This window comes from Manis javanica, chromosome 3, assembly GCF_040802235.1.
Source record: "Manis javanica isolate MJ-LG chromosome 3, MJ_LKY, whole genome shotgun sequence".
Taxonomy (NCBI): Eukaryota; Metazoa; Chordata; class Mammalia; order Pholidota; family Manidae; genus Manis; species Manis javanica.
In genome coordinates, this window is record NC_133158.1 from 157404078 (window position 1) to 157420126 (window position 16049).

The following is a 16049-nucleotide window of genomic DNA, read 5'->3' on the forward strand; positions in this document are numbered from 1 at the left end:
GGGGTGGGGAATGGAGAACAGAGTGTCCACTGAGGTTCAATTGAAGTGTCAGTCTTAAGCAGGCACTGTAAATCTGAGGCAACAGCCCAGCTCAATGCAGTCTGCAGTCAGAGACTGTGGGCACTTGGCCCTTCATCTCTTTAATCATGTTATCATGCAGCAGGCATTCACAGAGAGCCCAGGACTGGCTAGAAATGTGAGAGGAGTAAATGGGTGATGGGTACTGGGGGGGCGTGGAGGGGAGCCCAGGAGGAGGGTTGATAGCATCTTTCAGTCAAAAGAGACTCAGTAAGTAGACACCTACCAATTCCACTGAGAAAAATGCCAGAGTGGAAAAGTTCAGAAAAGCAAAGGGAGACCACTCATTCTGGGGTTACTTGCCCTGTGTGACTGGGCTGGGGCAAAACTCCACAGAATATTAAGTCTCCTATTACCCTGGAACTGGAAATTCCTACAGCACCTAGGCCATCACCTCCTACCCTTCATGCCCCACACCCCAAGATGCCTTGGCCTGAACGGGAACACAAAAGATGAGGAGTTTCTCAACCTGCTCTGGCAGCACCCAGGCCCAGGAGAGGAGAAGTTTAGGGCCTAGGAACCAGGTCACTGGAGGGTGGGTTGTGACACTGAATGTTACATCACTGGATGTCCCTGAAGGGTAGGTATGGGGAGAAGATTCAAAGTCAAGAGGGTGGAGCTGCATTTTCAATCTGGAGAAGGTCGTTCGGGGTGGGGAGGTCTGGCTATCAGCCTGAGGGCCTTTGGGGGTCAGAGTAGGGAGGAAGGGGAAAGATTGAAGTGGAGCAGCTGCTGGGAGAGAAGAGATGCTTCAGGAGAGACAGTTAAAATGACCAGAAAATCATGTCTGGGTTTCTAAGCATCTAGTCAACTGCTCTTTCCAGTCCAGGTATCGAGGCTGAATAGAATTTGGGCTCAAAAAAAGCTATGATAATTGAAGGGTACTTAAAGGGAAGTCAACAGAGAATTCCTGTCATCATTTAGGGGGAAAATGATCTTTAAAAAAGCTCCCAGGACACAATTACTGCTCGCAGCTCGGGCACTAGAGTGTCCTTGGTGGGTGCTCAGCGGTTCCCTCAGAGACCTGCCCAGCTCTGGCCCAAGGTACTTGAGCAAGTTCCTGCTCATAGAACCAGAGCAAAAAAATGAAAATGATCACGTTAGTAATAATCAAAGGTTTTCAAAACTGAGATAAGGTGCTCAAGCCAATGTGGAAAATTTTGGCTGAATTGAATTTCTGTACTGTGGCTTTCAATGAAATGGAAAATGTTTGTCTGAACCCACAAATAAAGGCCAATTCTCCCCTGGGAAGAGAAAGGATGTCTTCATACAAGATGTCAAACTAGCGGACCATTCTCCTCTCAGAGGAGAGTGGAATACCATCTCAGCACAGAGACCTTGACTTCTGTTCTCAGCCTCATAGTCTCAAAATGTGGTCAAGCATGAAAGACAGGCAAAAATCTGGAGCAGGAGACTAGATGAAATATTATTAACTGGACACTGCAGGGTTTGAACTGGTTTGGATTCCTAAGCAGAAATTGCCACAAGATAATACCCAGTTGGCTACTGACTTCTGAATTTACTTTTCTTCACAAAAAAGCATTCCAATTAAATTTAAATCTACCTTTCCTACTTGTACCAAAGGACAGTTTATAAATATACCCAAGTTGGAAATTAACTACAATTGGAAAACAGATGCTTGAAGCCAGCTTGCCTACTAAATTCTGGCATTTGTTTCTGCCAATGGATTTGATTCCCATCATTAACATACTGAGGTTATTCTGTCTAACAATGACAGGAAACAAGCACTGATTTATTTCTTCCTGCTTTAGAAGTTGCTTTTGAGAATTAGTTGCTAGGAAACATTTCAACTTTAATCGCATTGGCAGCAGATAGCAGCCATCTAGAAATAGTTCAGAGAATGTCCCTGTTGGATGATATGACGATGTAAATTGAATCACAGACTACTATAAATCTACTGTGCACGGTCCTATTAAATCATACTGCCAGAATTTTCTCCCTACTATTGCTATCCACGAGCAGAAGACGTTTTACTTGCACAATTCATTTTGTTTACAAATCTATTTTGTTGTTTGTAAGGAGGACAGACTCACTCAAATAACTCAGATAAATGTGCTTGTAACATTTGTTCCATTAAAATTGGGGAGAAAAATAGAAAACTATAAAGTGAATGACATTAAGGAGCTAAAACTGATCATCAGTCACATAATATATATGTACCAAGTTCCTATCGTGGACCATTGGGAGTGCTAGGTATGCCCGTCACAGTACTGAAGTAAAAAGTATTGTCCTTAAGTTGCCTAAGGCTGAGCATACATGTGGAAACGTTACGATAGTGTTCAGGGTATTACTGAAAGTAAGCAGTAGGAACATTTAGCTAAGTTTTAAGGGTCAGGAAAAGCTTCCTAAGGAAGTGATCTTTAAACTAAGACAGGAAGTTTGCTGGGCAAATGGGAGGTGAGGAGGAGACTGCTTCTGACAGAGTGAAAAACGCAAGCAAATGCACAAGGGGGGCTCTGCAATGTGGCTGGAACCACTGAAGTTGTGTTCGTGTGTGTGTTACAGGCTGAGGGTCAAGAAAGGAATGCGACAGGCGAGGACTAGATCTTGCAATCCCCTGTGAGCCACATTAAGAAGTTGAGGTTGTATCCTGAAAGCAACAGTGGAAGGTTTTAAGAAGGGGAGTAAGCTGGAGGTTTTACAAAGGGGAATGGAGGGTAAATGTCTCGCCCATCACAATCAACGCTAATATTTAGAATAGGTGTCTGCATGCTCTCTGCGGAAATGCGCCTACACCACGACTCTCACAAAGGCCCTTATGAGAACTCCTTATGAAGAACCATCAAAACTCCCCTTTGTCACAACTCATAGGCTTTCAACTAACTTGCAGTGCTCACCAAAATACATACCTATAATTATTTATTTAGCTTTATTTCCCATTTCTCACCCAAATGAATGCTAAGCAACCTTGTTTTCCTCTCTTTATATATGCTCTGGTCTCCCAGGATTTGTGTCCTCCTAAGAAGAGACCTTGCTTTGCTCTCTCTCTTTCTGTGTGCAGGTACTAAGGAGAGGCCTAGTGAAGAGTCAGAGTAAAGGTGGCCATCACAAGTCAGGAAGCAGCCCTTACCAGAAATCAACTCTGCTGGCACCTTGATCTTATACTTTCAGCTTCGAGAACTATGAGAAAATAAATTTCTGTGTTTAAGTTATCCAGTCTGTGGTATTTTATTACGGCATCCTAAACAGACTAACACACTAGATTAAAATCAAGGTATCAGAGGGGTTCATTCTTTCTGGAGGCACTATGGTAGAATTCTTTTCCCACCTTTTTCATCTTTAGAGGCCACCTATATTCCTTGACGTGTGGTCTTTCCATCTTCAAAACCAGCAAATGCTTCCATTATAACCTCTCCCTCTCTGACTACAGCTCTTCTGCCTCCCTTTCCCACATTTAAAGAACCCTTGGGATTAAACTGGACCCACCTGGATACCCCAGGATAATGTCCCTATATTCAGTTTATTTGATTAACAACTTTAATTCCACCTGCAAATTAATTCACCCTTGCTACATAACATAACATTGGGCTTAGGATGTGTACATATTTGTGAGGCCATTACTCTCACCATCACAGAAACTCAATCACCCACTCACCTAGGAATGCTTTCAGATATTTGGTCAAACACTGTATTACATGATTTTCTGAAAGTATTTTCTTGATGAGATTAACATTTAAGTCAGTAGCCAAGTAAAGCAGATTACTCTCCATAATGTGGGTGGGCCTTAATAAAAAAATTACTCACATCCCTCAAAGAAGAAAGAATTCTGGCAACATACTGATTTTGAACTCAGATTGCACTATCAGTTCTTACCGGGTCTCCAATCTGTTGGCCTGCCTTGCAGAATTTGGACTTCACAGCTTCAACAATCATGTGAGTCAATTCCTTAAAATTTATCTTTCTTCCCTTCTTCCTCCCCTATCCCTCTCCCTCATTCTGGTTTTCTGGAGAACCATGATTAATAACTTTCTGCAATCGATCTTGTGGTGAATATTGCTGTATGTGTTTCCTTGTATGCATATTGAAGAGGTTCTCTGCGGATATTCCTATTATTAGAATCACTAGTTGTAAGGGTATGAATATCTTCATTATCATGACATATTATAACATTGCTTTCCAAATTGGATATTCCAACTGATTGTCTCAACAGCAATGTATGAGTATTGCTCTTGCTGTACATGCTTACCACATCTTGATATTGTTAGTTTTTGTCAGTTGATAATTTTAATAAGGACTCTCATTGTTAATTTGCATTTCTGAGATTTCTAATGAGGTTGAGCATATTTTCATTTGTTTGTTGGATGTTCATCTTCTTTCTAATGTGAATCATCCTTTTACATACTAAAGTCTTTTTTTCCCCATCAGTTTACTTATCTTTTTTCTTATTGATTCACAGAAGTTCTTTTCTAGGTTAACAAATATTTTATATTATATGCATCACAGATATATTCTCCCAGATTGTGGTTTTGATTTCATTTATTTGTGATGATATTTTTGTGCAGAAATTTTAAACTATCATAGTTATCAAGTGTTTGTGTTTTTAGGTGTTTCATGTCTCTCTCAGATTTGGTTTTCATAGTTAGGTCATTAGTTCCCTTGGAACAGATTTTTTTAAATAGTGTGAGCAGAAACCTAATTTTATTTTACATAAATGATCACCCCAACATCAAGTAATTGTTCATCTTTTCCCTGAGTTGTGATGCCTCTGCCAGCACCAACTTTCATAGTATTGTGGGTCTGTATCTAGGGTTCTATTTTACTGATTCATATACCTGTGAAAAGTTGCTCAGTATCAGTAATTCCCTTCCAATTTTCTTGACAGTGTATTTCCTCTTGAATATCATTCTGATTTGGTCCCTTTGAATGTCAGCTTATTAACTGTGGACCACAGAGCAGGCAGTGAGGAAAGAGCACCCCAGAACAGGTAATTTAATGTCCTACTAACAGAGATTAATCTTTAGTAATTTCCCAGGAATCAATTCTTTATTTTAGTTATGTTTTTCTTCATTTTGTTTTGTAAAAACCAAGTTCAGTCATGGTAAGAAAGAAATATGGGAATCAAATAAAACTTAAAAGGTACATACAATTTTGTCACTAAAGTAGGTAACCTACCCCAACACTCTCAATTTTATGTCAAATATTTTAGGATACATAATGCATATTTTTAAATCATTGGATACTGAAGTTTTTAATAGAAAAAAAGATGGATAGTCAAAGTTCTGAGGGTGAAATATATGTTTTTTTTGTTGGGCCTAATGGATGACTGCCTTATATGACCTGTAGAATAGTCTTTATTTTATAGTCATACCTAATGTAAGTGGAACCTATGTAAGAAATGTTTTAAAGATAGTATTTATGCAAATGGGAGAATTGGTATTGTATATAGGTCAGAAAGGCTATCTATTGTACTTAGAACTTAAAATATTAAGTCGATTGAATCAGGTTCATAAATTCATCATTGTCCACTAAAATGTAGCCAGAGAGGGAAACAAAACAGGGAGAGAAAGGAGGCAGAACCAAGAATGCCTGCAGTCTTTAGCCCACTGCAGGGCAAGAGGTTTAGAATGCAGTGGGAGTCTGACCAAACTGGGCTCAGGTCTCAGTCACGGCTGAATCCACACAGGCCCCTCCCACTGACCATGGAAGTGGGGCACCCACCACGTTATATAAAGTTGCTGGCATTATAATAACGAAAATCTATGTGCAGTGAGGTGATGAGTATTTAGAAGAGTAGCCACATGTGGACAGTATTGAATATTTGAGGTATGTAAAGTAGCTTAACCTGCACACTTACACGTTTGTAAGTATCTCAGACCTCCTGTCTGCCCTGCTGGCTCAGATCAGAACCAGCGTAGCTAATAAATCATGCAGGGCAGGATTGTTCTATCCTGTTTCACTAAATGGGAACATGTTGTCTAGTCCACCAAACAGGAAACCCAAGTCCTGGGAAAGGTGGAAGTTTGCTTCCTGGTGACTGTGATAAGAGCAGTCACAGCAGCCTTCCGTTAGATGGCTGTCCCTGTCCTTCGTATTTACCACAAGTTTCAGCCACTTGGTGGGTAGAGAACAGGGAGTCTCACTCTTGTAATGTAAGTCTCACTTACATTAAGTCTCACTTAATGTAAACACATTTTTTTTTAAATGGGGGTAGGGATCTAAGGTGCATGATGGTGAGTTTAGCGAACAATCCTGTATTGCATACATGAAATTTACTAAGAGAGTAGATCTTAACTGTTCTCAGCACCAAAAAAAATTAGATAACTGTGTGAGGTGTGAGGTAATGGATGTGTTAACTCATGTATTATAGATCATCTCTCTTCCTCTCTCCCCATCTCTCTCTCCATCTCTTTCTCTCTCTCTCAACACACACACACACACACACACACACATACACACACACACATACCTTAAATTTACACAATGTTACTTGTCAGTTATATCCCAAAAAGCTGGGGAAAAAGAAGGAAAACAAACACTAATAATAAATACCCATTTATCCATCACCAAAAAAACAAATCAAAACAAAAAATACTTGAGATTTGCATCTATGTTCATTGCTCATTTTTCAACCTGTGACTCCAAATAGAAATATACACCCTGGGACCTTGAATGCTCAAGCAACTCCTGCTGATCCCTGTTCATTTTCTTTTTCATTATTATTTGTGCCAGATCCTACTCAGGCTCCTAGAGAGAATGATGTGAAGTTCCCACAGAGAAACTCCTCATGTGGGTAGAGGCCACACACAAGCAGCGTAACCTTAATGCCAGGTGATGAATGGAGGACAAATATTCCATCACCTGTGCTTGTGACTTTCAGAGCTTTGTTTTGGACTTATTGACTAGTGAACTGAACCTGTTAACCTGGGCTCATTACTCAACGCCTGATAGGTCCAGGCAAGTAAGAAAAAGTTGAGAGGCTGAAGGTTTAAGACATCGGGAACGAGGGAAGACAGGGGAATTGGCAGTGCAGTCCAGCCTAAAATCTCTCAAATTAAAAAGTAAACAAGCAAAATACTTTTCTGGCCAAACCCTCACCTGTAGGCTGGCTTCATCAGGGACAAAGGTCTCCATTTGCATTCACCTACCTATAGTGTTGTCATACCTACTCCCTACTTTTCAGAAGCAAACAACCCATGAGTAAAATTTAAGTACTTAAAACAATTTATTAGAAACATCAGCATTTCCTCATGATTGAAAGTGAGGACTGTAGAAATTCCCAATTAGAGTTAATTACTCACCTCTGCCACCTATTAGCTCCGTGCCTTTTTTTTTCTTTTGCCATTTCTGTGCTTTGGGCAAGTCACATAACCTTGCTGTGGCTCAGTGTCCTCATATGTAAAATGGGCATATTTGACCCATTCACCTGTGGCTACACCTCCAAATACTCCCAATAGATCTCAGCAGGTTGTTGTGAGGATTCAATGAGTTATTATATGTGAAGTTCCCAGAACCATGCCTGGCATATTTATAGTAAATATTACAAAATGGTGTTACCTATTATTATGTAACTGAGTTTTCCCTTTTAAATTAAAAATCTGTTTTTAATTTGATACCTGAGGTTGTCTATTATACTTGCATAGTTCAGTTTTTTGAAATCATTCGATTGCTTTTCTTTTTTAAAATACCAAAACATATGATTTCTAGTAGACTTTGTAACAAGCGTATCTACTATACCTAATCCATCAGTTTAGGATTTTGTGGTGTAGTGATGTTGTTAAACGTTAGCATGCATAATAATTATGCAGATTGCTGGGCCCATTCTGACTCTGGATCTCAGGTGCTGTGTGAGAATTTGTATTCTAAGACTCTTTAATGTAATACTGATGCTGCTAATTTGCCTATCAGACTTGAGAACCACTGTCATTGTAAATGAAACATAATAATAGTTCTTGAGGATTTTGAAATAGTAAATCTATTTGTCCCTGTGTGTACACATCACTACAAATACATACACACATAATTTAAGAGACATATAAATCTGTTAATATCATTTACTATATATTTAAAAGGTAAGACTTATTAAATAAAGAATCATATAAGTACAAATATTTAGGATGTTTGACATTCATGTAATATTTACCTAAGTTGCCATGTTGGGCTGTTTTTTAAATTTATAATTTCACAAACATGGAATTTTTTATTCTCTCAATTTGTCCTTATCTGACAGGTGGCTATATGATCACTGCTTATTCAGAGCAAGAAGGCATCGTGGTTGTTCTCCTTTATGCCCATTTTCCATTTTCCCCTTTATCTTTGGCAAAGATACAGTTAAAAAAAAAGAATCAACAAATAAAAACTCTATTTCTTGCTTCAAATGTGATTTGTGTGTGTGTATGACATTTTCAGAGATTTTCTTTTAAAAGCAGTACTCCTTTTGAAAGTATTTTAAAGCTATATGATGTTGAATTTTTAATAAGTATTAGTTGCACAGTAGTAAATAACTTAAGGAAGAGGAAAGCCAATCAAAACAATAGTAAGCTTGTATTTTGCAAATGAGTTCTTTTTACCTAAAATTGTGCTTAAGTTAAAAAGCAGAACAACATTGAAAAAAATTTTCCTGCCATTTATTGTAAAAGTAGGCACTTATACTGCAGGGATTGACTTTCTGGTTTTATGATACATGGTATATTTTTGACCAGTATATATCATGTGTTTTTATGAAAGTAGGAAGAAATAGGATTTGAAGTATGAAAAACTGGGCGCTTTAAGCAATAGAAAAAAATTTAGATTGATACTGATTTGATTAAATTTTCTTACCTGTTGAAAATGCATACATTCATTATTAAAGTAACTGCATCCTTAAGAGAAAGAATTGATCCTAATCACTCTTTACTAATGTATGTAGTGTCCAAATATATAAAATGGTATAACTCTTCTCTTTCACTCAAATTAGACACCAAATCTTCTGGAATTCTGCCAACAGATCAAACAGTGTTCCCAGGTCAGGTGATACCACCTGAGACTCAAGTGTCAGGCTTAAAAGATCTGTAAAGACTACCAAAAGAATGGTCTGGGTTTTTTTTCCTGATTGGTTTTTGGCACTGTACTGTTCTGCTGTATAGGCCACAGACATCTACGTATGCAGTATGGAACTGATCCAGTTTTCAACTGCAGAAATAGTGTCAGGTTCACCTCAAGCCTCAAATTAATTTTATGGAGTTGATGTTTAGAGAATTGTTAGTCAAATCACTCTCTTAACAGAAGTTTCCTGAAGAACTGATTTCATACAGTGTTAGAGAATTAAGAGTGATTGGTAGATAATTAAACTTAATTATATCAGCACATGAAAGAAATAGGTAAAGCTATAGCATTTTTGCTTATAAACCAAAATATGATCAGGATTTGATTTCATCTCCTGAATTTCCTACCTGTGTGATTTTGGATAAAACTTTAATGAAACCTCTCTAAGCTTTGAATTCTTTATTTCTAAAATAGGTTAATAATTCCCTTTCTGAGGTTTTTGTAGGATTAAATAAACATGTTTTACCATTATTATTACATTTATTGTTAATGCACCACCACTAATTTCAGCTCTACTTAGATAGATGACATTACACTGTAATAATTTTTTATGACTTTCAGATGATGCATATCATATCCTGAGACTATTTTTTTAAAACAATAATGTTATTCATTCTTGGTATTGGATATAGCTAATCTAGCATTTTCTACCCTGAAGACATAAGTGTTCTCCTATACTACCATGTGCATTTGTGACATAAATTTAGTCTTTGATATGTAATTCAAGTAATTATAATTATATTTGTATGTATTTACTGAACAATTTACATTTTCTAATTTTGTTTTCTTAAAGGTTTATGTTAAATTGTGAATTCACAGTGTTAATTTAGCTTAATTTCTACATATCAAAACATGAACAGTGGAACTTACTTTAGTGCTCATAAAGGAGTATTTGAGAGTATAATCATAACTATAGAATTGTATACCAGAGGAAACCTTTTAATTTATAGATAGAAAACAGAGACTAATGCTTTTTAAGATGGTTAATGGTAAAGCTCATTATATGAATATAACCTTTTAACAATTCTGGTTTTTTGAGGTTTCTATATAACCTCAGGATTCTTGTAAAAGTATAGGAAATGTAGCTTATTCTTTTCAGTGACTGAAGAAAAGGAAATTAAGAGGGCAGTTCTGGATGAAAAGGCTTGTAAAAGGCAATAATATGGCTCTTTCAAAACTCCAAATATACTTGATTTTGAATGTTACATAGTATCTCTATACTTCTTTTAATCATTTTGTCAGTTTTCTGCAACCGAGTGATTACTGGGGCCACAGGGCACAGCTCTGGCGTACTCGTTGCTTCCTCCTGGTCCAGAGAAAGGGGAGGATTTCAACATGTTAATCTGGCTGAGGGTTGGCCTGTGACCTAAACAACCCTTCTCATCTTCTCCATGGAGATTAGCTACTTGAGGGACATAGTTCCTTGTGGACTGACCTAACTTCATCTTTGACAATGTGGCAGCCTTTATCATGGACTTTCCCCCTTTAATGATCAGTGGGCACTTGTCTCTCCCTCCTGTACAGTTAGGGCTGTGAGATGCTAAAGCTCTGTCCCGTTTATGGGCAACACCCCCAGCCAGGGCTTCACTGACATCATGGGCAGGGACGAGGTTGCCTTTCATGCTCAGACTCACAGGATGTGCAAGTCTCTTCTCGTGGTTCAAGGGGGTTTACAAGTGTCCACGACTGTTGTGTTGTCTAGCTAAGATTAGCAAATGGGCCCATGCATGAGGGAAGTTCACCACTGTGTTCCTACCCCTCTGTTTCAGGGTCCTTGTGCAGTGAAGTTGCTCTCTCTCCTCCGTTTCTAATATATATCACTTCTGTTTTGAGATACCAAAGTCTGCACCGTTCTGTGACCCAAAGTCTGTTACCAAATGTGATGTCCTAATTCACATTCTAATTAGCCTTTCTCCCTTTTGTGTATGTCTGAATGGGGATTTCTCAAGAACATCCCTTTACACAAGGTGCAAAAAAGTAAACCAATACAACAAAAGACTACATACAACACAGCTCATTTTATGAACCATAGTGTAATTTAAAAAATTCTTTCTATGATCATTGTTTAACAGAGAGTGGTAGAGCCTTGAGTATCAGTAAGTCCATGAGTAGGCAGCCCCAACGTGGTCAATTATTTGAATTTAGGGTGTGGTGCTTGGCACTCCACTTCCTGCCTTTGCTACCGTTCCAGGACCTCAGTAGAATGATCGGCTTTATATCTGTATACACATAAGTATTCATAGAACTAATAAGCTTTGAAGTTCTGAATGGAATGTTTATTGTTGTGTCTGCTTGGCTTCCCCATGTTAGACGACTCCTCACAACTTTGAGCGGCTGCGGATGTGGGCAAAACAGAGAATCAAGCCTCTTCAAACTCACCCCCAAGGTAGCCATTTCACGTGGTGTTTCCAGACCGATGTACTCTGTTGGTCACCATAACTGACTTCTGCCCTTTGTTTGTATCCGTGGTCCTATCCAGTCTATCTTAACGAGATTTTATAACTCACACTGGGAAACTATGGTCTTCAGGCAAAATGATCTATAACTGCTTTTATCATTAATCTGTATTAATTTTATCTATAACTGCTATTCTGATAGAAGTGAAAAATCTTGCTGCCTTTTTTGGAAAGGGTATCTAGGTTTGTGTGTTTAGGACAAATTTCTGAGATTACCACCCAAGTGTTCAGTATCCAAAGTAGAAAACAGACATTTATATTTCTATTTGAAGGACAGAAAAACACACATCAAATCTCATGAGTAACTAATCTCCAACTACGTCTTATTTATGACTTACAAGTAGCCACTTATAATGAGATAAAATATATCCAACCCTATATGAGCCTTTTCTTTCCTGCCCTGATTCAGTTTCTCCACCTACATGCCCTGCTGTCATTCCATGATCCATTTCAATAATTCCCAATATTATTCTTCGTTAGGGTACCTGTAATATCTTTCTAACTGCTCTAGTTATAAATCTAAATGTCAACAAAATATCTTTCAGGTTAATATTTTTATCTGTCAAACTCAGATGAGAGAGAATGATGTCATTAAAGAGGAAAAATCAATGTTTTCTACCATATTTCCCTCAAAGAGGACTAATTTTGACAGTCACCAAAAATGAGAGTGTCTTTGCGGCTTTGTCACCTAAACCAAAGGCAACAAAAGGAAAAATCAGCTAGCGGGACGATGTGAAACTAAAACACTTCTGTTCAAAACAGGAAATCATCAACAAAATGAAAAGGCAACTTACTGAATGGGAGAAACTATTTTCAAATCATATATCTGATAAAGGGTTAATTCCAAAATGTATAAAGAATTCATACAACTCAATACCAAAAAAAAAAAAATCCAATTTAAAAATGGGCAGAGGATCTGATAGACATTTTCCCTAAGATTTGTACATTTTATTATATGTACCTCATTAAAAAAAAGGAAAAAGAAAAACCAGGAGATAAAGACAATGTAAATTACAAATTTTATATATATATGTGTACATATATATATATTACAAATTATAAATATATATGAGACTGACAGAAAATGAAAATCAAAATGGCAGATATAAATCTAACTGTATCAATATATCATTAAATATGAATGGATTAAACAACCTAATCAAAAGACAGAGATGGACTGAATGGATAAAGAGAACAATCTAACTCTATGCTGTCTATAAGTAGCACACTGTATATTCAAAGACACAAGTAATTTGAAAGACAAAGGATAAGGAAAAATATACCATGAAAATAATAACAAAAAAGAGGCGAAATGGATATATTACTCTCAGATAAAATAGAGTTTAAAACAAAAATGCAATGAGACACATAAGGAATTTCATAATAATAGTTATTCCATCAAGAGATATAACCATTATGTGTATTATATATATATATTTACATATAATAAAAAATATGTACAAGCCTAACAAAAAGAAATATAAAAACACATGAAGCCAAGAATGACAGTAATGAAAATAAATAATAAGAGTTAGAGTCTAGTATCTTACTCTCAATAACCTATGTAACTAGACTAGACTGGAGAACAGTAAGGAAATTGAAGACATGAATCATACTATAAATCAACTAGACTCAGCAGATATATAGAGAACTTTCCACCCAAGAACAGTAAAATACATATCCTCCTCAAGTGGACATGGAATGATCTCCAGACTATACCTCATGTAAGGCCATAAAACAACAACTCACAATAAATTTTAAGAGAATAAAATAATACAACATGTTTTTTTCTGTCCACAAGGAATGAAATTAGCCATTAATAACAGAAGGAAATTAGGAAAATTCAAAACTATATGGAAATTAACTACTTGCTGCCAATTACAAACAAGTCAAAAAGGAATTCACAAGAAAATTAAAAAGCACTTGGAGATGAAGGAAAATGAAGAAACAACATAACAGATGTGATGCAGGTAAAGCAGTGCATGGGGGACACTTATAAATATAAATGTCTATAATAAAAAATGAAAGATCTCAAAGCCAAAGGCATTTTAAGACATTGGAAAAAAAGAGAAAATTAAGCCTAAATCAAGCAGGAGGGAAGGAATAAAAAAGATTAGAGAGGGAATTAATCAAGCAGTAAATTGTAAAATGAGAGAAAACCCCACAAAACCAAAAGTTCATAGTGTGAAAAGATGAACAAAATTCACAAACATAGATGGACCAATAAAAGTGAGACAACTAAAATTACTAAAATCATGAATGAAACAAGGAATACTACCAACCTTACAGAAATAAAAGGGATTCAAAATAATATTATGAACAAGTATATGCGAATACATTGGATAACATATGAAATGTATATATACAGAAGGATGCAAACTACCAAATTTGATGCAAGAAGAAATACAAATCTGAATACAGCCACAACAATACACTGAATAAAAAAAAACTAACTACAAAGAAAGTCCACACCCATTTGGGTTAAAGGATGAATTATACCAAAAAATTTTAAAAAGAATAAATACAAATTCATCATAAACCCTTCCAAAAAAAAATACAAGAAGAGATCAACTTTCTAAATCATTCTTGAGGCTAGTATTACTTTGATAACAAAATCAAAGACATAAAAAGAAAATAAAGCAAAATTTCTTATGAATATAAACAAAAAAATCCTCAAAAAAATATCAGCAAACCAAACCCAGCAGGATGTAAGAAGAATTATACACCAGAACCAAGTAAGATGCAAGGAATGCAAGGTTGATTTAAAATCTGTAAATCAGTTAATATAATGCACCATATAAATAGAAAAAACTATATTATCATCTCTATAGACGTAGAAAAATGCTTGAAAAATAATAAACACTCTCTGTGATTAAAAGAAACACTCAAAAAACTAGCAATAGAGGGAAATTCCTCAACCTGGTAAATGGCATCTGCCCCAAAAAAAAACAGAAATTAAAAAAATATATAAAAAAATAAAACCCACAGCTAACCTGAGACTAAGTAGTTAAAGACTGAATACTCTTCCCCTAAAATCAGGAACAAGACACAGATGGTCCTTTAACCACTATATGCATACCTCAGAGATATTGTGGGTTAGGTTCCAGACCCCTGCAATAAAGTGAGTATCACAATGAAACAAGTCAAATGAATTTCTTGGTTTCCCAGCACATATAAAAGTTATGTTTACACTATATTGTAGCCTATTAAATTTGTAATAGTACTGTGTCTAAAGAAACTATGTATCTTAATTTTTAAAAAAAAGTTTACTGCTAAAAAATACTAACCATAATCTGATCTTTCACTAAGTCATAGTATTTTTACTGGTAGAAGTTCTTGCCTCCACGTTTATGGCTGCTGTCTGACCAGGGCGGTGGCTGTGGTTGAAATTTGGGGTGGCTATGGGAATTGCTTAAAACAACAACGAAGTTTGTCGCACTGATTGACTCTTCTTTCTATGAGAAATTTCTCTCTAGAATGCAGTGCTGTCTGATAGTATTTTACCCACAGTAAGTTTATGTCATAGTCTATAAATCCTTTGTTGTCATTTCAACAGTCTTCATGGCACCTTCACCAGGAATAGTTTCCATCTCAAGAAACCATTTTCTTTGCTCATCCATAAGAAGCAACTCCTGATCCATTCAAGTCTTATGAAATTGCAACAATTCAGTCACATCTTCAGGATCTACTTTTAAGTACAGTTCTCTTGTTATTTCTACCATATCTGCTCTACTTCCTCCATCGAAGTCTTGAATCTCTCAATGTCATCTATGAGGGCTGGAACCAACTTCTTACAAACCATTCATGTTGATATTTTGACCCCCTTCCCACAAATTACAGATGTGCTTAATGGCAACTAGAATGGTGCAGGAAGGAAGGAAAGAGAGAGAAAGGAAAGCAAATAGCTCCTAGTTTTGCACTTTACTCTCTTTTGCTAGGACCCTTCCTTCATTTCTCTTTACCTTAACCCATTTCATAGTCTGATTATTTGGAGTTCAGTCTGTTATTTAAAACTCATTCATTTTCTGTAGTAAATAGTTTTCCAAAATTCCTTTATCATGATTGATGTTCATGTCCTGTATTCATTTTGTGAGCTGTTTGTTACTGTTTTTTCTTTTGATGTTCATGAATGAGAGTATAACTTACAATATTTGCTCCCAAAACAATGTAAGTAAATTCTTTAATACCTTCAAAATGTTTATAGGCACTGTTAGAATCATCCTCATAAAGTAATAGCTGGAAGCATGGGTTTGTAAATGTATTTTTCAAGTTTAATTCTGATACAACCTGAGGAAAAGACAAAATAATGAGGCTTTAACCACAGCTAATAAGAAAATTTTGACTCCATACATGTTTATTCTATGTTTGTTATAATTATGACACTATAGATATACAGCTCCCCAAACCTCATTGTTAAAAATTTTATCTGGTCTTTACCCAAAACAGAATGTTGTCCTGTCTACCATAACACAT

The 16049-nt window shown here is 36.4% G+C and overlaps 1 protein-coding gene across 1 annotated transcript in view; it reads left to right on the forward strand.

Annotated features, from left to right (window-relative positions):
• Nucleotides 1-3906: 3906 nt before the first annotated feature.
• Nucleotides 3907-16049, forward strand: part of LOC108401824 (phospholipid scramblase 1-like) — a 34205-nt gene continuing 22062 nt past the window's right edge. The window contains exons 1-3 of the mRNA XM_073232235.1: nucleotides 3907-3972; nucleotides 4922-5023; nucleotides 11431-11506. The gene's annotated coding sequence lies outside the window, so the exon portion shown is untranslated. The remainder of the gene's footprint in view (nucleotides 3973-4921; nucleotides 5024-11430; nucleotides 11507-16049) is intronic.